Source organism: Podarcis pityusensis (assembly GCF_964106645.2).
Source record: "Podarcis pityusensis genome assembly, chromosome: 5".
In the NCBI taxonomy this organism is placed as follows: domain Eukaryota; kingdom Metazoa; phylum Chordata; class Lepidosauria; order Squamata; family Lacertidae; genus Podarcis; species Podarcis pityusensis.
In genome coordinates this window covers 98,825,209-98,849,802 of record NC_138032.1, presented here as the reverse complement: position 1 = coordinate 98,849,802, position 24,594 = coordinate 98,825,209, and the positions used below count along the sequence as shown (strand labels likewise).

At 44.9% G+C, this 24,594-nt stretch overlaps 1 protein-coding gene and 1 long non-coding RNA gene across 3 annotated transcripts in view; one reads left to right on the top strand and one right to left on the bottom strand.

The window, feature by feature from the left end:
• LOC308477305 overlaps positions 1 to 24,594 on the top strand; it is a 121,354-nt gene that overhangs the window by 61,752 nt on the left and 35,008 nt on the right. The gene's annotated exons all lie outside the window — the stretch shown is intronic.
• Positions 1 to 24,594, bottom strand: part of BORCS5 (BLOC-1 related complex subunit 5) — a 49,264-nt gene that overhangs the window by 5,359 nt on the left and 19,311 nt on the right. The gene's annotated exons all lie outside the window — the stretch shown is intronic.

The following is a 24,594-nucleotide window of genomic DNA, read 5'->3' as shown; positions in this document are numbered from 1 at the left end:
ATCCTCCAACCGCCTCCAGACACTCACACAAGCCTCTGGTCCTGCACACCACTGACATGCGAGCCCACGATGGAAGCCCTTGGGGAATGTTGTCCTTGTGCTGAGAAAGCTTTCCCCCCTCTTCCACAGCGACCACCAAGATTACTGACAAGTCATTAACCATTTTTAAAAACCTCTCTGTCCTTTGGTTTGCACCTCTCACATTGCTCCTTCCTTGTCTTCCCGATTTTTTGCCTCTCCCCCTGTATTACTGCCCCTTTGTAAACTCCTTGGGGCAGGGAGCTGTGCTTTCTTAGCTCTTGATGGAACTGTGCCATAACAATAAGAGGAAGAAATAAACTTCTGGCTAGTCCTAGCTAGTGCTATTTTTCTAGCACAAGAGGTGCTGGAACTCGGGGACTTCCGGGTTAGCGCCATCAGCTAATGGCGGACTCCCTCCGATCTGGAGGGACTAGCTCCGCGGAAATTGGGTCTATACCACTACGGCGAAGCGGGGACCCTACAGAAATCATAGGCGGGTGAAGCCTGTGAACGTGGGACTCAGCGGGCACCTTTTGCACCCCCCCCAACTCGCAAGGAGACCCGTTTACGGGCTTCAGAGCGGAGCGGGGTGAGTGGCACGGTGCTGTGAGTCCACTGCTTTTTTCACGGAGCGAAGCCGCATAGCCGTTGCTGGAGAGCGCTGACTTTTTCTTGTGGACAATTGGATTTTAAACAACAACCCGTGAGTAGAACGGAAATTGGGCTTTTAAAGTATTTTTAAATTGGCACCGATCGGGGAAGGTCTAAACAGGAAGTCCACCTCCCCTTTCTGTAAATAAACTGAAGCAAAGAACTTGTTAACTAAGGTCGTGGAAAGTCTTACGTAAAGGATCTAAACTCCACTGATTGAAACTACTATCAATATCTTCTTAGAAGCAGGGAAGCCTGCAGGTGAGGGTTAAAATTTGGGAACTGAAGCGCCATTTCCCTAAAACTGGGAGCGGTCTGTGAGAGCCCGTTGACAGATAAATCTGACAGCTGTTAAGTTAGCTGTCAAGATACAAGCTAGCTATCAAGATATAAAAGAAGGACTTTGTTTCTACTGTCCGTTTCAGTATTTAAAAAGAAGGAAGGAATTGTTACAATCTTACGTTTGGGACCTTTGGGACTGTGCTGGAAGGAGTGATAAAAGGATCTTGTGTCCCTCTAGAGGGAGCTCTGGAGGAACGTGTAGCTACGCTCCAAAGAATCAGAGAGCTGGAGCTCTTCTTGGAAGCAACAGAGCACACCGTCTCCACCAAGGAGCAGACGGGACTCCCCTGAGAAGGAGGCTAGTTCACCAACACAGGAGCCAGATATATGGAGAAACGTGACTCAAAGAAGTAGGAGGCCCAGGGTTCGCTCTGATTGTTTAGAAATACACAATCGCTTTGAGGTCCTCTCCCCTAGCATGGAAGACGAAGAGCAGACTCCATTTGAGGATCTCTCCCTCATTACAGTCGATCAGGTATATGAAGACGAGCAGCAAAGTCAGTCATCAGGTAATGTGCAGGCGACCTTGGAACGGACAGCTCACGGAAGAACCCCGACCAAACCTAAGAGGAGGCGTGTAGTGGTGATAGGGGATTCCCTACTGAGGGGAACAGAAGCAGTGATCTGTGGGCCTGACAAGATGTCTTGGGAAGTGTGCTGTCTCCCCGGGGCTAAGATCCAAGATGTAACTGAACGACTGCAAGGAATCATAAAACCCACTGACAAATACCCCTTCCTCTTGGTTCACGTGGGAACCAATGACACTGCAAGCAATAGCCTCCAGAAGATCAAAAGAGACTATGAGGCTCTGGGCAGGAAATTGAAGCAATTAAATGCACGAATTGTCATCTCATCTGTCCTCCCAGTTGAACGACGTGGCCCAGGGAGAGAGGGAAAAATAGTGGAAGTGAACAGCTGGCTTCGCAAATGGTGTAAACAGGAACAGTTTGGATTCTTAGATCACGGACTGCAGTTTCTTGAAGATGGACTTCTGGCTGCACCTCACAACGGTTGGGAGAAATGTTTTTGCCAAAAATCTCAGAAACCTCATCAGGAGGGCTTTAAACTGACTAATGTGGGGGAGGGAGACAGTGCTCCTGAAGGTAGGAGTCTATCAATTGATGAAGATGATCATCCAAATGTCATAGACCAAATGGAGCAAACAGCACACAGACCTAGTGGTGGGAGGAAAAAATCCTAAAATAAAAGACACGGGGGAATGATTAATGGACTTCAGTGTCTGTACACTAATGCGCAAAGCATGGGAAGTAAACAAGATGAGCTTGAGCTCTTGGTACAGCAAACTAAATATGACATAATAGGCATCACTGAAACCTGGTAGGATAAGTCCCACGATTGGAATGTAATAATGGGGGGATACAATCTATTTCAGAGAAACAGACCAGACAAGAAAGGAGGAGGAGTGGCGTTATATGTCAGGGATGTGTATACCTGTGAAGAGATCCAAGATTTAGAACCTCAAAGCCAAAGTGAGAGCATTTGGGTCAAAATCAAGGGAGAGAAGAATAACAGTGACCTCATTGTGGGAGTTTACTATAGATCCCCAAGCCAAATGGAGGACATAGATGATGCCTTCCTGGAACAGATGGCCAAGCATGCAAAAGGAAGGGAGATAGTAGTAATGGGGGACTTCAATTACCCGGATATTTGTTGGATGTCAAACTCAGCCAAGAGCATAAGGTCAAACAGATTCCTCACTGGCCTTGCAGACAACTTCATTGTCCAGAAAGTGGGAGAAGCAACAAGAGGAACAGCCATTTTAGATCTCGTCCTAACCAATGTTGATGACCTGGTTAGTGGGGTAGAAGTGGAAGGATCATTAGGCGTGAGTGATCATGCTCTTCTGAAGTTTACTATACAGCAGAAAGGAGCAGCCAAGCATACTAGGACTCAATTTCTTGACTTTAAGAAAGCTGACTTCATAAAACTTAGGGAAGTGCTGGGTGAGATCCCATGGACAGTAATACTAAAAGGAAAGGGAGTTCATGATGGCTGGGAGTTTGTTAAGAGGGAGATAGTAAAAGCACAACGTCAGGCAATACCAATGAGACGGAAACATGGAAGGTGCCTAAAGAAGCCAGGGTGGCTATCTAAAGAACTTTTAACTCAGTTAAGATTAAAAAAGGATGTGTACAAAAAATGGAAAAGGGGGGAAACCACCAAAGAGGAATTCAAACAAATAGCCAGCACGTGTAGACACAAAGTCAGAAAAGCTAAAGCACAGAATGAACTCAGGCTTGCTAGAGAGGTTAAAAGCAACAAAAAAGGCTTTTATGGGTATGTTCGTAGCAAAAGGAAGAACAAAGAAACAGCGGGGTCACTCAGAGGAGAAGATGGTGAAATGAAAACAGGGGACACAGAAAGGGCTGAACTCCTCAATGCCTTCTTTGCCTCAGTCTTCTCCGATAAAGAAAACAATGCCCGACCTGAAGAATTTGGAGCAAATGATTCAGCAAAGGAAACACAGCCCAGAATAACTAAGGAGATAGTACAAGAATACTTGGCTAGTTTAGATGTATTCAAGTCTCCAGGGCCAGATGAACTGCATCCAAGAGTATTAAAAGAACTGGCAGATGTGATCTCAGAACCACTGGCAGTCATCTTTGAGAATTCCTGGAGAACAGGCGAAGTCCCGGCAGACTGGAGGAGGGCAAATGTTGTCCCTATTTTCAAAAAGGGGAAAAGAGAGGACCCAAATAATTACCGCCCAGTCAGTCTGACGACAATACCAGGGAAGATTCTGGAGCAGATCATTAAGCAAACAGTCTGTGAGCACCTAGAAAGGAATGCTGTGATCACCAATAGTCAGCATGGATTTCTGAAAAATAAGTCATGTCAGACTAACCTATTCTCGTTTTTTGACAGAATTACAAGCCTGGTAGATGAAGGGAACGCAGTGGATGTAGCCTACCTTGATTTCAGCAAGGCATTTGACAAGGTGCCTCATGATATTCTTGTAAAGAAGCTGGTAAAATGTGGTCTTGACTATGCTACCACTCAGTGGATTTGTAACTGGCTGACTGACCGAACCCAAAGGGTGCTCATCAATGGTTCCTCTTCATCCTGGAGAAGAGTGACTAGTGGGGTGCCACAGGGTTCTGTCTTATTCAACATCTTATCAACGACTTGGATGATGGACTCAAGGGCATCCTGATCAAATTTGCAGATGACACCAAACTGGGAGGTGTGGCTAACTCCCCAGAGGACAGGATCACACTTCAAAATGACCTTGACAGATTAGAGAACTGGGCCAAAACAAACAAGATGAATTTTAACAGGGAGAAATGTAAAGTATTGCACTTGGGGGGGGGGGAATGAGAGGCACAAATACAAGATGGGGGACACCTGGCTTGAGAGCAGTACTTGTTTAAAGGATCTAGGAGTCTTGGTTGACCACAAACTTGACATGAGCCAACAGTGTGATGCGGCAGCTAAAAAAGCCAATGCAATTCTGGGCCTCATCAATAGGAGTATAGCATCTAGATCAAGGGAAGTAATAGTGCCACTGTATTCTGCTCTGGTCAGACCTCACCTGGGGTACTGTGTCCAGTTCTGGGCATCACAGTTCAAGAAGGACACTGACAAACTGGAACGTGTCCAGAGGAGGGCAACCAAAATGGTCAAAGGCCTGGAAACGATGCCTTATGAGGAACGGCTAAGGGAGCTGGGCATGTTTAGCCTGGAGAAGAGGAGGTTAAGGGGTGATATGATAGCCATGTTCAAATATATAAAAGGATGTCACCTAGAGGAGGGAGAAAGGTTGTTTTCTGCTGCTCCAGAGAAGCGGACACGGAGCAATGGATCCAAACTACAAGAAAGAAGATTCCACCTAAACATTAGGAAGAACTTCCTGACAGTAAGAGCTGTTTGACAGTGGAATTTGCTGCCAAGGAGTGTGGTGGAGTCTCCTTCTTTGGAGGTCTTTAAGCAGAGGCTTGACAACCATATGTCAGGAGTGCTCTGATGGTGTTTCCTGCTTGGCAGGGGGTTGGACTCGATGGCCCTTGTGGTCTCTTCCAACTCTATGATTCTATGATATTGTCGTAAGGATGCAGCTGGGAAATTGCTTAAGATAAAAGTTCTGAGAAACTAGTTTTGACCTTGGACTTCTTAAGGATGGCAGTCGGGAAGGAAGTCGAGTGTCAATTGAATAGAACATTTTATTTGTTGGGAAAGCTGCAAGACCAGATAAATGTTATGGCTACCAATGTTGTAACCTTGGGAACAAAAGTGGGCATTAGTAAAGAAGTGACAAGAATCCGGCACAATAATCTTTTCCAACTGAACAAATTGAAGAATCTGAGAAGGAGGAATCTGCTGTGATTAAAGTGATGCAAGGGGGAGCCGTAACCCTACAGAGGCAAATGGTGGACTATAACTTGAGGCCTTACATGATGGCAACTAGGAGGAGCCAGTTTTTGGAGATGGAAGCCCGGCTTGGTTTGGAAAATGAAAGATGGAGAGATCACCCTATGTGGAGATCAAATGACTTTCGGGACACAAATCTGAGTCAGGCGGAGGCTGGAGTTTTTAGGGCCTTTGGATTTGAAAGGAGTGTGAAACAAGATTTGGAATATTCTATAGGCCCTACTTCTAACTACGGAAGTCTGGCATACCTGCTAAGAAGGAATATGACTACCGACGGGTTGGAGCTTCACCGAGATCTGTTCTTTAACACCAAAGACTACCAAAAAGACCGGCAGAGGGGACATGAAAGAGATTTAAGAGCCTCGGACTTAAGATCTCCGGGTTGATGGTTTTCCGAGATTGATGGAACTATCGCTAGGGGCCGAAACCGGGGAGGGGAGTTGGTGAAAGAAAATTGGGAATTTAAAATGTATATATTATAATTTGTTTTGGTTTTTTTTTTGGTTTTTTTATCTTTTAATGAGAGATGGGAAAATCGTGGAATGGAATTTTTTCTGACCCTAGGGGAAACGTTTTAAGAATAAGCTTAGATATATAAGTTTTAAGAGAAATAAGATTAAATAAAGTAAAAGTGGATGATTAATTGGTGAAAGAAAGAATGGGAAAAGACTATTTACAGAAATACTGCAAAATTAATGAAGGTTAGAATGATGTTGGATAGAAATTAAGTGGTTTTTAGCTGTAATATTATAAGGGAATATGAAAAATGGATTATTAATAGGTAAAAATTTAATGTTACAATATTTTAAGATTAAAGACTAGGATAAACAAAGAGGGGAAGGATTTGCTGAACTAACAAACTGAACTGGAATACAAAAAAGGGAGGCGCGAGGAGGTCCGGGAAACAAGCAAATGAAAGATAAGTAACGGAAAGATTGAATTGTTTTTAACTACTTTTATTTTGTATTTTTCTCTTTTCTTTTTTCATTTTGTAATATTTTGAAAATCTTAATAAATATCTTAAAAAAAAAAAAAAGAGGTGCTGGAACTCACCCTGAACACCTCCCTTGTTCTCTTAGAATGCAAATGGCGCCCACCTGAGAGGTGCTGGGACTGAAAAAAAGCCTTGGTCCTACCAAACATTACAAGATTCCCCCCCCCCCCAAAGAACACTTCTCTTAAATTAGTAAGATATACAAAGACGCAATGTAGTAAGGATTAGTCATACACCAAACTTTCAGAAGTTGGTCTTGTAAAACAATCACCACCTCCGGAAAAACCATTTCTTGTTTTAACTTCTGTGAGGCAATGCATTTTCTAACCACTGATTTGGGGTGGATCAGCAAAAGTGTTCCAACAAATTTGGACTGCATTATCTCCCAATAATAGGTTTGAAATTTCCAAGTAGACACATGTAACCTTGCTTCGTGCACTGGTTTGTGCTTCTTAAATGTTTGGGAACACCCGCCAAAAATAAAAAATAAAATTGGAGGCACACTTACACTAGAAAATGATTACTTTTTAGAGTTAGTCAACCTCTGAAGAGTCCCTCCCTCAATCTGTCTTGAGCATAACTCTAGATTAAGAGATGGCAAGTTCAGAAGTACAACTCACACAACTGGCCTCCTCCTCTGAGGGTAGCTAATTCTGCTGTGCCTTGACTCTAGGAATGACTGAACGTCGGAATGTAACTGGAACCACCCAACTATAGTGGAGACTTATCTGAATAAAGCAAGACCAGAGTAGATGCTCATGCCAAGTGGGCAGCCTCATCTGTGAACAGGGGCTATGGAATCACAGGTCCCCTTCATCATATTTCTTGCAGCACAGAGATTGGGAATCACTGACACAAGCCAGGTACTGTACTGGTGGCTAACATTATCACCAATTTCTCCCTGTGCTTTTTATTAGACAATAATACTGTATTTTAACCAGCTTGTGCTGGTTAAAATTGTTATCAGCTTTATCACAGCCATGACATGCCAACTGATGGCAATGTTAGATTTGCACTATTCAGGCAATAAAGTTCAGTTCCTCATCCTGCTTCGCAATCCCACCAGTGGTGTTTTGGGAATATGATCTCGTACTTTTTCTAACCTTGGGGCCCACCACCTTCAGACTGGCTTACAAGACCACAAGACCACCCATCCGCATGCAATTTGAACTGGTGGTTTTGTATGACAGCTCTTTTCAGAGCAGCTCCTTGGTGAACTTCAACTACAGTCCTGCACTTTTTAAATTTATTTGAACACCCCATACCTGGAGAGATCACAACATTGACAGAGTAATGACAGAACAAAGCAAACCTATAGTTAATGTACCTGCACACATTAAACACATGTATGGAAGGTTACGCATGTTCATTGATTTTTATTTGCTTTCTGAATTAACTCTACCAAATTCTTCTGTCTGTTTTTACATTGTTAATGTATGGTACTATCAACATACATGGCACCAGAGCTTTTTTCCCTCGGGGAACGCAGGGGTACACATACCCCTTAACATTTTGTGAATCTAAGTTTGGCCTCATTGAGGGGCAGTATTTCAACATGAGTAGGAAAATGAGAGTACCCCTAAACATTTTTTTAGGAAAAAAAAGCACTGCATGGCGCCTCATGAAAACTGTACATTTATGATTTATTGCCTTTTACCATCTCTGTTAAAAAGTGAAGTAATTAAGAGAAAGAAAGAAAGAAAGAAAGAAAGAAAGAAAGAAAGAAAGAAAGAAAACCCAGAGTTTCTGCTGTTAGTCAGTCATAACAAATTCATGGCAGGCCAAGTTCCTGCTTCCATTATTTAAAACTGTGTCATTCAGTGAACAATCTCAAGCATAAGAGTTTCATTCAAAGTTGGCAGAAATATTCCAAACTCTCTGAAATCATCCCTTGTTGAAATTAGTGACCATAATGAGAGTTCAGCCAGGCAATCTCAGTCTCTCTCCACGTTATGCTGAGCAGGACACTCAGGCCTTAAAAGTGTTTCTCAGAATTTTGAAGAAGCCCCTTGCATGCAAGTCAACCAAAGTACGCTAGACACTGACACGGGATTGCAATTCCTTCACCTCTTTTAATAGCTCCCTAGATAGAACCTGACACACAATTACACAAATTCTAAGAGTTGACTTGAGTAGAGGTTGCTTCACACTTTCAAGTCAAGGGCAAGTGAGAGTCGGCTGCGTCCATTTGATGGGCCAAAGATGCTGGACAAAGAAACTGGCCTTAGAAATGGACTACTCAAGGAAGCAGCACGTTTCTACAAGATGACACAAGGAACTTGCCATTCCCCAGCTCCTGGAAAGAAAAGGGCAGCATGCTATGCAAGCGATGCACTGCTCACATGAGTAAACCACTTGAACAAGCAGGGTTTTTGTGGGTGAGTCAATCCCAACACATTGCTGCAACCCCCGCACAAAGAGAATGTGAATTTTCTTGTGGGGTTATGTGCATATTCCCCTGCTCCTCTGCAGTAGTACAGAAAGTGTGGGGTAAATGTGAATTTTCCTATAGGGGTTGTGATTGTGTGTGTGTGTGTGTGTGTGTATACACCTTTTTGGCAAGACTTTTAAACTGGTGATTTAAAAGGCTTCTGCTCATCCCCAAATTAATAATGCAAGTTCTCAAATTCAAGATTATCATTTGGTCATGTAGACAAAGCCTGGGGGTTTTTTCACGCAGGAGCTGAAACCATCACTTTCCCCTGTTCTTTCTTGTGGCTTCCTTTCTTTTCACACATGGAACAAAATTAAAAAGAGCATGCTGGGCATGGAAACAATTTAAGCTTTGTGCATAAGTTACCATTAAAAATAGATACACTGGACTTTAAAAACTTTTGTGTACAGTGGTGCCCCGCAAGACGAATGCCTCGCAAGACGGAAAACCCGCTAGACGAAAGGACGAATTTCCCTATGGGCTTGCTTCGCAAGACGAAAATGTCTTGCGAGTCTTGAGATTTTTTTTTCGCTTTCCCCCCCCTTTATCTAAGCCGCTAAGCCTTTAATAGCCTTTTAGCAGCTAATCCGCTAAGCCGATAAGCCTTTAATAACCGCTAATAGCGCTAATCCGTTAAGCCGCTAATAGGGTTGCTTCGCAAGACGAAAAAACCGCTAGACGAAGACACTCGCGGAACGGATTAATTTCGTCTTGCGAGGCACCACTGTACTGGGGTTAGCCATGTAAATTGCAAAATGGAAAACAGACCACCTGCAGGTCAACTGTTGCCTGGGATGGAAGCCATAATTTTAAACTGATCGTCCCACCTAATGAGACAGGGCTGCAGAATGGGAGCCAGCTAGAATGCTACCAAAACCATGTACCGTATGCCTCATTAAACAGAGCAACACAAGGACTCTTGGTTTTTGAAAGGCTGACTCCAAAGAAGTGCCTTGGGATGGCTTTGCAATGCTCTGGTGTATAAAATGGACTGAGATTACAACATCCAAAGCTGGCAACTAATAAGCAGGAAATTGACTGCTCTTTGAATGCTGCTGGGCTGCGTAAAGTTTTAGGCCTTACGCCCAACACTTATTGGAGACCACCTGCTTGCTTTATTATCTCACGACTGTTAACAGATCAGCAGAAACTGCTTCCTTGACTTTACCATTCAAGAACCAAGTTGGAATAGCAGCAACACAGAGAGAGGTGTTCTCCTAGGCTGCCCTACAGTTGTGGTACTCTCTTCTATTGGAGATTTCTCAAAACCAGAGCTTGGTCCCGAAGAGGTGGGCTGGCATTCTTTTCCTTGAGAACTGGAGATTTGGTTTGGTTTGTGTGGTGTGTAGGTTCTTGTTTTTAACATTATAATTCACTCCAAGGCTTTGGAATGAGGAAGGACAGACTACTAATACCTGAGGAAATGAAAGTTTGGTTAAAACCTAGCTAGTATCTATTCTACAATCCTGTACACATGCTAATTTCCAGAGAGAGTAGGAAGAAAGCAGCAGCAATATCTTCTCCTCCCCTTACCACATTATTGACAGTAGCATTTTAAATGCTCTAGTAAAGCATTTATGTGCAGACAGAAACTCTGGGTACTTGTGATCCAATCCTCAGACTGAAAATGCACCAGGATTGGGAAGACTAGGGGATCCTGAGGGCTGATAAATACAAAAGAGTTCAATCTGCAAGTTACCTTCTGTGCATGGTAAGGGAAGAAAGTGCCTTCAAACTTCCGGATCACGGAATTGAGTTTTCTCTTCACATGTAGCATCTGAACTTAATTTGAAGTTCAATACAATAAGAAACATGGCAAGCAAGCCAACCAACAATGCACAACACAAAGGAGACACAAAGTCAGCCAGGAAGCCTTCACCCCACTGCTGAACAGCCAGGGTCAATTGAAAATAGTGTTTTCCTGGATAGCTACCAAACAGACGCCTTTCATCTAGGTTTATTCTCTAAATCCAAATCCAGCGCCTTCTCTTCCACTTATGTAGCTTTATCTTGACCACAACTCAATACAAAGACATCACTATACTGGTACATTTACAAGAACACGGCAGGGCTAAAACCTCCCTCCTAATGCAGTGCCTTATATAATTAGGGCTGTGTACCTGCTCTCAGTCTGCCAGAACACAGGCTATGTCTCAGGAACTAGGTTCTTGGAAACTTCAGCTTACAGGAAAAGCAAGTTTCTAATTCTTGTGGCTATAAATATACGTATGAAGGTATGACATAAGGAGGAATCTCAGAAGCCAGAGAAGTAGCCAAACAGGTTTTCCAATAGTTGAGTGAGAATTAGGATCACTGTCCTGTATAGCGCTTTTTTAAAATCTGTAATTAGCAAAACAAGAACAAATAATGCAAAACTCTAAAAGTTGCAGAACTGTGCAAATTAGGAAAATTTGCATAACACATATGGGTTTTGGAATTCAACTTTTCCTGGAATAGGATTTTTATTGAGAGTATACAGAACCCTGATTATAATGTTCTGAGCAAAATATTGTTCCCGAACATCCTTTCCTATGACTTCTTTAATGAAGAAATTATATCTCTGCAGATAATAAATATCTAAGGACCCACCCAGCTATCAAAGGGGTCTGCTGGGGGTGGGGGAACCCAGGATCCAGCTTTCTGGCTGGAAAATATTCCTTACCACTGCATTAAAACAATAATATATGATCCGCCATAATATAACAATTCACAATAATCACAGCAACCAGCCATCTGGGTGAATGGTATTAATGGCCAGGAAATGCCTGAATAAACAGATACGTTTTCAAGATGTGCCAGAAACGTAATTCCATTGGCGCATAACTTATTTCTAAGAGGACGCTGTTCCAGATGGAAGATGCTACTACTATGAAGACCCTCCTTCAGCATGATTTATTTTCTGAAGGCTGCAGTACTAGGAGGCCTTCATCTGATGATCTCAGGAACTAACAGGGTGGTCTTCCCTTGGCTATCTTGGCAAAGCCATGATCTTTTAATATTCTCTAGAGCCAATATAAGCACAACTATATTCTTATCTGCTGTAACTTCCTTCCACAAGTCTCTCTGAAAGCAGAGATTTATTGAGCGCTAATCACTGGAATTGTTCATCCTGGAATTGTATGCTGCTAAACATAAACCGAATACCAGCAAGATGTGGAGGAAGCAACAATCATGGAAATCTTTCATATTCATATTTCTCACCAGACCATATGTCATCTCTTTTTTTCCTAGAAAAATAGGTACCGGAACTCATAATGACGTTGTTACAGTAAGTGTTACACTTTTTAAACCCCCCCCCCAAAAAAGAGGTGCGGGTACTGCGTACCCTTGAGTACACCCTGGGGGGAAAGCAGTTTCTATATGTCATTTCATTTTGGCTTCCGCTGCTAGTCAAAAACTACTGCTACATGGTGCAGTCCCAAACCACAGCATTTGAGGGTTCATCTGGTAAGAACTGACAGTAGTTAAGTGTGTCAGACTTGCACTATTAATTATTGTTTCCTTCTAGTTTTATGACTCTCTCTTATTACCTACATTTTTTACTTTTATACCGTGCACACCATAAAATTTTAATAAAATTATGTTACTATCTCTCTCGCTCTCTCTCTCTCTATATATATCAGTCTACTACTGCCACAAGATTAGTCTACTACTGCCTGAAGATTAGTTCCCACTCATCATCATCATCATAATAATAATAATAATACAGTGGTACCTCAGGTTACATACGCTTCAGGTTACATACGCTTCAGGTTACAGACTCCGCTAACCCAGAAATAGTGCTTTAGGTTAAGAACTTTGCTTCAGGATGAGAACAGAAATCGTGCGACGGTGGCGCGGCGGCAGCAGGAGGTCCCATTATCTAAAGTGGTGCTTCAGGTTAAGAACAGGTTCAGGTTAAGTACCGACCTCCGGAACGAATTAAGTACTTAACCCAAGGTACCACTGTAATAGTAATAGTAATAATAATAATAATAATAATAATAATAATAATAATAATTTATTATTTATACCCCGCCCATCTGGCTCGGTTTCCCCAGCCACTCTGGGTGGCTTCCAACAAAATACTAAAATACAATAATCTGTCAAACATTAAAAGCTTCCCTAAAGAGGGCTGCCTTCAGATGTCTTCTAAAAGTCTGGTAGTTGTTTTTCTCTTTGACATCTGGTGGGAGGGCATTCCACAGGGCGGGCGCCACTACCGAGAAGGTCCTCTGACTGTAACTTGGCTTCTCGCAGCGAGGGAACCGCCAGAAGGCCCTCGGCGCTGGACTGCAGCGTCCGGGCAGAACAATGGGGGTGGAGACGCTCCTTCAGATATACTGGACTGAGGCCGTTTAGGGCTTTAAAGGTCAGCACCAACACTTTGAATTGTGCTCGGAAACGTACTGGGAGCCAATGTAGGTGTTTCAAGACAGTGTCATGTGGTTTTGGTGGCTGCTCCCAGTCACCAGTCTAGCTGCCGCATTCTGGATTAGTTGTAGTTTCCGGGTCACCTTCAAAGGTAGCCCCACGTAGAGCGCATTGCAGTAGTCCATGCAGGAGATAACTAGAGAATGCCCCACTCTGGCGAGACAGTCTGTGGGCAGGTAGGGTCTCAGCCTACGTACCAGATGGAGCTGGTAGACAGCTGCCCAGGATACAGAATTGACCTGCACCTCCACGGACAGCTGTGAGTCCAAAATGACTCCCAGGCTGTACACCTTCAGGGGCACAGTTACCCCATTCAGGACCAGGGAATCCCCCACACCCGCCCGCCCCCTGTCCCCCAAAAACAGTACTTCTGTCTTGTCAGGATTCAACCTCAATCTGTTAGCCGCCATCCATCCTCCAACCGCCTCCAGACATGGACTGTGCCCATTCTATTAATGCATTTTGAGACACCCCTATATAAGAAGCATCCTTTTGGCTTCTTTTCAGCCGGGTTTTCATTGAGGTTTTCATCCAAGCTGAATCCAATGTAATTGGCAGCCTGTTAACAAGTGTGTCTTTTACACATTTTGGAGACACTTGAACCCCAACACATCATATCTACTCTCAGAAGAGACATGCCTCCCACACACCCCTGTCCCAAATAAGGACATGCTGAAACAAGAGTGGTTAGTTTCTCTGAGCCAGGTGACTCTTACCCTATTCAGCTGAAAGAATGAAGTATGCCCCCAATTTTATTTCAGAAAAAGGTTTGCTTCAGTCATCAAGAGGTTTGTGAAGTACAAGAACTCTGGAGAAGGAAAGACCCTGTAGGACAAAAATTAGGAAGCAGCTGTCTATTTTAAATTAAAAAGAGGAAAGTTAAAGTGCAGAGAGATATTATACAACATTAGCTTTCTACACCTTAATATTATGACCTGCAGTGTCACAGGCCTCCTGTTTCCAATAATGACAACACATTAATCATCATTAGAAATTTTAGAGGCAGACACAGCTGGAAATCTGTTATGCATAATGATAATTTAACATTAAGACAAATTCTGGGTTTCTTCCAGCACATCAGGATGAATAACCTGTTCAAAAGGGATAGACCAAACAGGAAGGGAGGAGGAGTACACTTGTGAAGAAATCCACGGCCTGGAGCATGAAAAGCTGATTGAGAGCGTATGGGTAAAAAATGCAGGGGAGAGAAACGACAATGACCTTACTGTGGGTGTCTGCTATAGACCACCAAGCCAGACTGAAGACTTGGATGATGCCTTATTAGAGCATTCAAAAAGGAGAAAAATAGTAATCATGGGGGACTTCAACTTCCCCAATATCTGTTGGGACTCAGACTCTGCCAAGAGTGTAAGGTCTGATGAATTCCTCCATTGCCTCACTGACAATTTCATTTCTCAGAAGGTGGAAGAACCAACAAGAGGATTGTCTATCTTGGACCTGGTCCTCACCAGTAGGGAGGAACTGATTGCTGAAGTGGAAGTGCTTGGAAACTTGGGAGGAAGTGATCATGTTCTCCTGGGTTTCAGGATACAGAGGCAAGGAGAAACCGAGTGTAGTCGGACACGCACTCTGGACTTTAAGAAGGCCAATGGTCCCATTTCTCCCATGGTCAGAAATACTCAATGTGAAGGGAGTCCAAGAAGGATGGGAGTTTCTAGAAGGAGAAATATTGAAGGCACAAATGCAGGCAATACCAACAAGAAAGAAAAGTGAGAGGCGTCAAAGAAAGCTGGTGTGGCTGCATAAGGAGCTTACAGATGAGCTGAGGGTTAAGAAGGGCATGTATAAGAAATGGAAGAAAGAGGAAATCACAGAGGAGGAGCCAACAAGTAGCCAACAGGGGGAAGGTCAGGCCGGCAAAAGCTCAGAATGAGCTCAGGCTTGCAAGAGAGGTTTAAAAAAAAGTTCATTTGGCTATGTCCAAAGTAAGAGGAAAAACAAGCAAGTGGTAGGTCCTCTGTGTGGGGAAGATGGAGACATGCTATTGGATGACAGAGAAAAGGCAGAACTTCTCAACACCTACTTTACCTCTGTCTTCACCCAAAAGGAAAGTGATGCCCAACCTGGTGATAACAGAATAAGTGACATAAGGAGGGAGCTGCAGCCCAAGATAGGAAAAGAGGTAGTAAGGGAACACCTAGCTGCTTTAAATGGATTCGAATCTCCAGGGTCTGATGAGCTGCATCAAAGGGTACCAAAGGAGCTTTCAGATGTAATTTCAGAGCCTTTGTCTATTATCTTTGAGAATTCTTGGAGAACAGGTGAGGTCCCTACAGACTGGAGGCGGGCAAATGTTATCCTCATCTTCAAAAAGGGGGTAAAGGAAGACCAGGTAACTACCGACCAGTGAGCTTCACATCATACCAGGGAAGGTCCTAGACAGATAATTCAGCAGTTGGCCTGTGAGCATTTTGAAAAGGATGCTGTGATTACTAAGACCCAGCATGGGTTTCTCAAAAATAAGTCATGCTAGACCAATCTATTTTCTTTTTGTGATGGAATTACAAACTTGGTGGATCAGGAAAATGCTGTGGACATAGTGTATCTTGATTTCAGTAAGGCTTTTGACATAGTCCCCATGATATTCTTGCGAAGAAGCTGGTAAAATGTGGGTTGAACGAGGTAACTGTTAGGTGGATTTGTAGCTGGTTGACTGGCTGAACCCAAAGAGCACTCATTAACAGTTCCTCGTCATCCTGGGAAAAAGTGACAAGTGGGGTGCCGCAGGGTTCTGTCCTGGGCCCGTTGTTGTTCAACGTCTTTATAAATGACTTGGATGAAGGAATTGAGGGGATGCTCATCAAATTTGCAGATGACACGAAACTGCAGCTAATGCTGCAGAAGACAAAATTAGAATTCAAAATGACCTTAACAGATTGGAGAACTGGGCACAAGCTAACAAAATGAATTTCAATAGGGACCAATGTAAGGTCCCTATTGAACTTAGGAAGAACCAGATGCACAAATATAGGATGGGGAACACCTGGCTTAATATGTGAAAAGGATCTCTGGGTCTTGGTGGACCACAAGCTTAACATGAGTCAATAGTGTGATGCAGCAGCAAAAAAAGCTAAAGCTATTCTAGGCTGCATCAACAGAAGTATAGTGTCCAGATCAAGGGAAGTCATAGTACCACTCTATTCTGCCTTAGTCAGACCACACTTGGAATACTGTGTCCAATTCTGGGCACCACAATTTAAGATGGATGTTGACAAGCTGGAACGTGTGCAGAGGAGCATGAACAAGATGATTAAGGGTCTGGAAACCAAGCCTTAGGAGGAGCGCTTGAAGGAGCTGGGTATGTTTAGCCTGGAAAAGAGGAGACTGAGAGGAGATATGATAGCCATCTTCAAATATCTGAAGGGCTGTCTCATGGAGGAGGGAGCATGCTTGTTTTCTCCTGCTCTGGAGGATAGGACTCAAACCAATGGCTTCAAGTTGCAAGAAAGTACCGTATTTTTTGCTCCATAAGACTCACTTTTTCCCTCCTAAAAAGTAAGGGGAAGTGTGTGTGCGTCTTATGGAGCGAATGCAGGCTGTGCGGCTATCCCAGAAGCCAGAACAGCAAGAGCTGCTTTCACTGCACAGCGATCCCTCTTGCTGTTCTGGCTTCTGAGATTCAGAATTTTTTTTTTTCTTGTTTTCCTCCTCCAAAAACTTGTGGTCTGGTGCGTCTTACAGAGAGAAAAATACGGTAGATTCTGACTAAACATTTGGAAAAACTTTCTGACAGTAAGAGATACTCAGCAGTGAACAGACTCTCATGAGAGGTGGTGGCCTCTCCTTCCTTGGAGGTTTTTAAGTAGGATGCTCATCTGTCATGGATGCTTTAGCTGAGATTCCTGCATTGCAGGGGGTTGGACTAGATGACCCTTGGGTCCCTTCCAAATCTAAGATTCCATGACTCTCTGATTCTATGATTCTAAGTATATTTTCCCCAAGCGCATTCTTTACCGAAATCCTGTCCTCCTCCTCCCCCCATTCCCCACATGTACATCTTTCAATATTTTTATTTCTAAAATTCAACTGATTTTTAGTTTAACTAAGTGAACTGCTTTTGTTTCAATGGCAAAATATTTTTATGTAAAATGTGTTGTCAAAGTTCATCCCATCTGATTTGCAGGCTTTCGATTTGCTGTTAATCAGGTTCTTCTGTTCAGCTAGCAGCTGGTGCTTTCTTCAGCCAAAGAATAAGGTATATGGCAACTCTTATCCAGAGTTTATAATTTCAGCTGGAAGCTGCGCCAAGGCACTGTGGCACAGGGAGGCACAGGTCCCTCTTCCACACACACTCCAGCGTGCGCCAGGTCTTCCATGCTACTGACTGTGGAAACTGCTGCAGGTGCATTAGCTGAATCTGTGCATGATTCAGCTCACAATGGAGGCTGTGATGGGGGAGGGGGGTATTTGAGCACACCCTCACTATATGCACTGCACATAATTAAAAGCAATGCCAAAAGAAGCACATCTTTCTTTTTAAGCATGCATGTGTCAGAAATGGAATCATCTTAAAAGAGGTATTCTTGGATAATTTAGTTAATCATCTCAATTGTTTGTCTGTTGCTTGTGGCTTTTCAAAATATTTGTATGACCAACCTGGTGCAGACGAAGTGTGGCATCAGGAGTGCCTGAGATTGGGAACCCTGCGGAGATGCTTGGAACAGAAAACTATCCTGGGTTTCATTCTCTTAGATTCTGCCCCTCTATTGTGATGCTTTTTATGGGGAATTCTTCAACAGAAAGGAAGGGGGGAACTCCCCACCCCCCTGGATCCATTACAAATTGTTTAAATAAAAGTCTAGTGATCAATCAAAGGCACCTTTTAAAACTGATCCAAGGTTTTCTAACCAGTTCATTGGCAGGAGTTGTCAATGGGATGTCCGAGGGCATTTACCCACAGACGCCCTTCCTAGAGCACACCAGGGCCTGTTTCTGGACTGAAATTAGGCTTTACAATGACCCTATTGTCCAGCAGTGGTCAAGACACAGAGTCAAGGGCTTCAGTGTCTCCTGCTATGGAGTCCAGATCAGGTTCAGGTTCTGGATCTGTTGCCAGGCCCGTCTCTAACCAGTGGTGCAGCTGGCGTGCTGAATCAGGGCACTCCCTGCTGCCGAGGGCGCTGTGGGGAGTCCGGAGTTGAGCTGAGTCGTCCGGGAAGAGCCGAGAGAGCCTAGCAGCAGGCAGACAGAGCTCTTTTGCCAATGGCTCCCTCTCTGCTTATTCAGCGGCTCCGCCCCCTGCGCACCACTGGTGTAGGGCCAGCCCAGCAGTGCGCTACTCACACGAGGCTCCGTTGGCCGGCTTCAACAGTTGCCTCGGCTCGTGCAGCGATGCTTGGACAGGGCCGGGGCAGGAGAGTGCTAGAGTCCTGTCTAGTCAAATTGTGTGGGATCAATTCCAATCTGTTACCTCCGAGGATGTGGACAGGCTGCTTGGACGAGTGAAACCAAGCACCTGTCTCCTTGATCCTTGCCCATCCTGGCTTATAAAAGCTAGCCGGGAAGGGCTGGGCGATGGGCTTCGTGGGGTGGTGAATGCTTCCCTCCGTGAGGGAGCCTTCCCAGACTCGCTGAAAGAGGTGGTTATCATCTTTAGATGCGGCCACGATGGCCAACTATCGCCCAGTCTCAAATCTTCCATTCTTGGGCAAGGTGATTGAGCGAGTGGTTGCTGAACAACTCCAGGCACGCCTAGAAGAAGCGGATCATTTGGATCCCTTCCAGTCGTGATTCAGGCCTCATCATGGGACTGAAACTGCCTTGGTCGCACTGGTTGATGATCTCCGGCGGGCTAGGGACAAAGGTGAGAGCTGTTTCCTAGTTCTGCTGGATCTCTCAGCGGCGTTTGATATCATCGACCATAACATCCTTCTGGACCGTCTTGAGGGGCTGGGAGCTGGGGGCACTGTCATACAGTGGTTCCGCTCCTTCCTCCTCGGCCGTGTTCAGAAAGTGGGGGGGGGGATGAGTGTTCAGACCCCTGGGCCCTCACTTGTGGGGTGCCTCAGGGTTCTGTCCTCTCCCCCATGCTTTTCAACATCTACATGCAGCCGCTGGGAGAGATCATCAGGGGGTTTGGGCTGGGTGTTCTTCAGTATGCGGATGATACCCAGCTCTACCTCTCTTTCAAATCAGAACGAGTGAAGGCGGTGAAGGTCCTGTGTGAGTGCCTGGAGGCGGTTGGAGGATGGATGGCGGCTAACAGATTGAGATTGAATCCTGACAAGACAGAAGTACTGTTTCTGGGGGACAGGAGGCGGGCAGGTGAGGAGGATTCCCTGGTCCTGAATGGGGTAACTGTGCCCCTGAAGGACCAGGTGCGCAGCCTGGGAGTCATTTTGGACTCACAGCTGTCCATGGAGGCACAAGTCAAATCCGTGTCCAGGGCAGCTGTGTACCAGCTCCATCTGGTACGCAGGCTGAGACCCTATCTGCCTGCGGACTGCCTCGCCAGAGTGGTGCATGCTCTGGTTATCTCCCGCTTGGACTACTGCAATGCGCTCTACGTGGGGCTACCTTTGAAGGTGACCCGGAAACTACAACTAATCCAGAACGCAGCAGCCAGACTGGTGACTGGGAGCGGCCGCCGAGACCGTATAACACCGGTCTTGAAAGACCTACATTGGCTCCCAGTACATTTCCGAGCACAATTCAAAGTGTTGGTGCTGACCTTTAAAGCCCTAAACGGCCTCGGTCCAGTATATCTGAAGGAGCGTCTCCACCCCCATCGTTCTACCCGGACACTGAGGTCCAGCACCAAGGGCCTTCTGGCGGTTCCCTCACTGCGAGAAGCCAAGTTACAGGAAACCAGGCAGAGGGCCTTCTCGGTAGTGGCGCCCTCCCTGTGGAACGCCCTCCCACCAGATGTCAAAGAGAACAACAACTACCAGACTTTTAGAAGACATCTGAAGGCAGCCCTCTTTAGGGAAGCTTTTAATGCTCGATGTATTTTAATATTCTTTTGGAAGCCGCCCAGAGTGATTGGGAAAGCCCAGCCAGATGGGCGGGGTATAAATAATAAATAATTATTATTATTATTTGTGCACCCGACCTTGCAGCCTCCGCCGCCCGCCGCCGACTCGGGACTCAGGCTCCGGCTGCTGCTTAGGAGTGCCAAGCAGGAGGCGTTGAGGCGCGGCCAGCCTGCCCAGAGGCTGAGTGTGCCCGGCCTTGCAGCCTCCGCCACCTGCCACCTCAGGAGTCGGGCTCCTGCTGCTCAACAACTGAGCAGCCGGGGCGTAGTAAAGGGGGGGGCGGGTCTCCCCAGGGGCCATCATGGGGGGGGGTAAAATTATCAAGGAACAATTACTGCCCTACTAGGGTGGTTCATAAAAAACTTTTTTTAAAAAAAATGCCTGCTCCAAAGGTCTTATCTTACTACACTAGGGATTATATAGCTACATATGAAATTTCATGCATATCAGTTAATATCTTGACCCTCCTCCATGAAAATAGCTGTTTACTTAGCCGTTTTCCTATGTTGTGAAGGCTGAAATTTCAACAAAGCATGTGCCTTTGCTAGACTCTTTTCAGGCACCTGCTAAAAGCATTCTTCTTTAGGCAACCATACCTAGATGCTTAGGAAGCTGAAGTATTTTTAATCTTAATATTTTAGCTTTTGTACGTTTTAAAGTAGGATTGTTAATTTTTCCTGATTTTACTGCTGTGTTTTTTTTTGTTTTGGTTTTTTAAAATAAAATTTATTAAATAAATAAACAATAAATATAAACAAAATAACGCAAGCCAAAACACAATCCATCCTGTAGATTTAAGTATCTGTCCATAGTCACCTGCTTGTTATCAGAGGCTCAGATAACGTAAAACCATTTTTGCAGGTGAAAAATAACACAATGGGGGGGGGGTGACAAGAAATTTTCTGCACCGGGTACCACCTGACCTTCCTACGCCTCTGCTGGCCTGTGCGCACCTCCGCCTGCCTAGAGGCTGTGTGCTTCCCACTAGGCTTACAGCGCAGCCTTGCCTCCGCCACCCTCCGCCTGCCCAGAGTCCAAGGCGGAGCAAGGGAGGCGTTGAGGTGGCCGGCCTAGATCCCTCAGACGTGCAGTCACGTACTCAAGCTCTCCTGGGCAGCCCGCTTGCCGCTGAGGAGCCATCCTTCAGCTCACCGGGTCTCGCCTGGTGAATGGGGCTTGGGCTACAGGGCACATACCAAACTTTCTGGAGCCCTTTCCAGTGACTGCCACAGAGAAGCCCGTTTATTTATTTCTTGGAGTATTTTAATCATAAGATCACAGAACTGGATGGTTGGAAGGGACCCCCGAGGGGTCCTCCAGTGCAGGAATCACAGCACAAGCATCTCTCACAAACCAGTTTGCTTCATCTTCCCTGTGAACAGCCCTTCAGATACAACAGAATAACAGAACCATTCAGAGTTGGAAGGGAACCACCACGGTCATCTAGTCCAACCCCCTGCAATGCAGGAATCTTTTGCCCAACATGGGGCTTGAAACCACAACCCAGAGATTAAGAGTCTCATGCTTTACTGACTGAGGTATATCTAAGTTCAGCATTTTTTCTCATTTTGGTGCCAGGTTAAGCTGTGCCATTTTGCTTGGACAATTTAAGACCAGGAGTGACTTGTCAGATTTTGGCTGGCCCACATGCATCTGAGACTATATAAGTGTGTATATAGGTGCATTGTTAATAAATGAGCAACTAAAAAAAGTTTGTTTATGTTTCCTGTTTTCTTTTCCCAAGCAGAGATAATGTGTAAGCGGGTGTCAGCTCCCTAAAAAAAGGTCAACAACTCTGGGAAATGGGGGGGGGGGGCACTGGAGGGATCTTTGCACCACAGCACTGGATATGCTTAAGACGGCCCTGTCTGTTGCTTCAGGAGACCACTACGTCTGAGCCCCCAGAAGAATTTCCATACCACCAGGACCTCATGAGAACCTTCTCCTGAAAAAACAAATGTTGCTGACAGTACCTCACTGCTCCAGGAGCACATGGAGCTATGGAATAGAGAAGAAGGGCCCATCTTCATCTCAGAAGGTTGACCCTTTAAGAACTTGCAAGTTCTCCAGAATGTGGTGGGGCCTGAAAGAGATGGTCTGGAGGCAGAGGCTTAAAAGGGCTCAATATGCCCACTGAAACCTGGTGGGATAAGTCCCACGATTGGAATGTAATAATGGAGGGATACAATCTATTTCAGAGAAACAGACCAGACAAGAAAGGAGGAGGAGTGGTGTTATATGTCAGGGATGTGTATACCTGTGAAGAGATCCAAGATTTAGAACCTCAAAGCCAAAGTGAGAGCATTTGGGTCAAAATCAAGGGAGAGAAGAATAACAGTGACCTCATTGTGGGAGTTTACTATAGATCCCCAAGCCAAACGGAGGACATAGATGATGCCTTCCTGGAACAGATGGCCAAGCATGCAAAAGGAAGGGAGATAGTAGTAATGGGGGACTTCAATTACCCGGATATTTGTTGGATGTCAAACTCAGCCAAGAGCATAAGGTCAAACAGATTCCTCACTGGCCTTGCAGACAACTTCATTGTCCAGAAAGTGGGAGAAGCAACAAGAGGAACAGCCATTTTAGATCTGGTCCTAACCAATGTTGATGACCTGGTTAGTGGGGTAGAAGTGGAAGGATCATTAGGCGCGAGTGATCATGCTCTTCTGAAGTTTACTATACAGCGGAAAGGAGCAGCCAAGCATACTAGGACTCAATTTCTTGACTTTAAGAAAGCCGACTTCATCAAACTTAGGGAAGTGCTGGGTGAGATCCCATGGACAGTAATACTAAAAGGAAAGGGATTTCATGATGGCTGGGAGTTTGTTAAGAGGGAGATAGTAAAAGCTCAACTTCAGGCAATACCAATGAGACGGAAACATGGAAGGTGCCTAAAGAAGCCAGGGTGGCTATCTAAAGAACTTTTAGCCGAGTGGAAAATGGAAAAGGAAAAATGGAAAAGGGGGGAAACCACCAAAGAGGAATTCAAACAAATAGCCAGCACGTGTAGACACAAAGTCAGAAAAGCTAAAGCACAGAATGAACTCAGGCTTGCTAGAGAGGTTAAAAGCAACAAAAAAGGCTTTTATGGGTATGTTCGTAGCAAAAGGAAGAACAAAGAAACAGTGGGGTCACTCAAAGGAGAAGATGGTGAAATGCAAACAGGGGACACAGAAAGGGCTGAACTCCTCAATGCCTTCTTTGCCTCAGTCTTCTCCGATAAAGAAAACAATGCCCGACCTGAAGAATTTGGAGCAAATGATTTAGCAGAGGAAACACAGCCCAGAATAACTAAGGAGATAGTACAAGAATACTTGGCTAGTTTAGATGTATTCAAGTCTCCAGGGCCAGATGAACTGCATCCAAGAGTATTAAAAGAACTGGCAGATGTGATCTCAGAACCACTGGCAGTCATCTTTGAGAATTCCTGGAGAACAGGCGAAGTCCCGGCAGACTGGAGGAGGGCAAATGTTGTCCCTATTTTCAAAAAGAGGAAAAGAGAGGACCCAAATAATTACCGCCCAGTCAGTCTGACATCAATACCAGGGAAGATTCTGGAGCAGATCATTAAGCAAACAGTCTGTGAGCACCTAGAAAGGAATGCTGTGATCACCAATAGTCAGCATGGATTTCTGAAAAATAAGTCATGTCAGACTAACCTGATCTCGTTTTTTGACAGAATTACAAGCCTGGTAGATGAAGGGAACGCAGTGGGTGTAGCCTACCTTGATTTCAGCAAGGCATTTGACAAGGTGCCCCATGATATTATTGTAAAGAAGCTGGTAAAATGCGGTCTTGACTATGCTACCACTCAGTGGATTTGTAACTGGCTGACTGACCGAACCCAAAGGGTGCTCATCAATGGTTCCTCTTCATCCTGGAGAAGAGTGACTAGTGGGGTGCCACAGGGTTCTGTCTTGGGCCCGGTCTTATTCAACATCTTTATCAACGACTTGGATGATGGACTCAGGGGCATCCTGATCAAATTTGCAGATGACACCAAACTGGGAGGGGTGGCTAACACCCCAGAGGACAGGATCACACTTCAAAACGACCTTGACAGATTAGAGAACTTGGCCAAAACAAACAAGATTTATTTTAACAGGGAGAAATGTAAAGTATTGCACTTGAGGGGGGGGAAATGAGAGGCACAAATACAAGATGGGTGACACCTGGCTTGAGAGCAGTACATGTGAAAAGGATCTAGGAGTCTTGGTTGACCACAAACTTGACATGAGCCAACAGTGTGACGCGACAGCTAAAAAAGCCAATGCAATTCTGGGCTGCATCAATAGGAGTATAGCATCTAGATCAAGGGAAGTAATAGTGCCACTGTATTCTGCTCTGGTCAG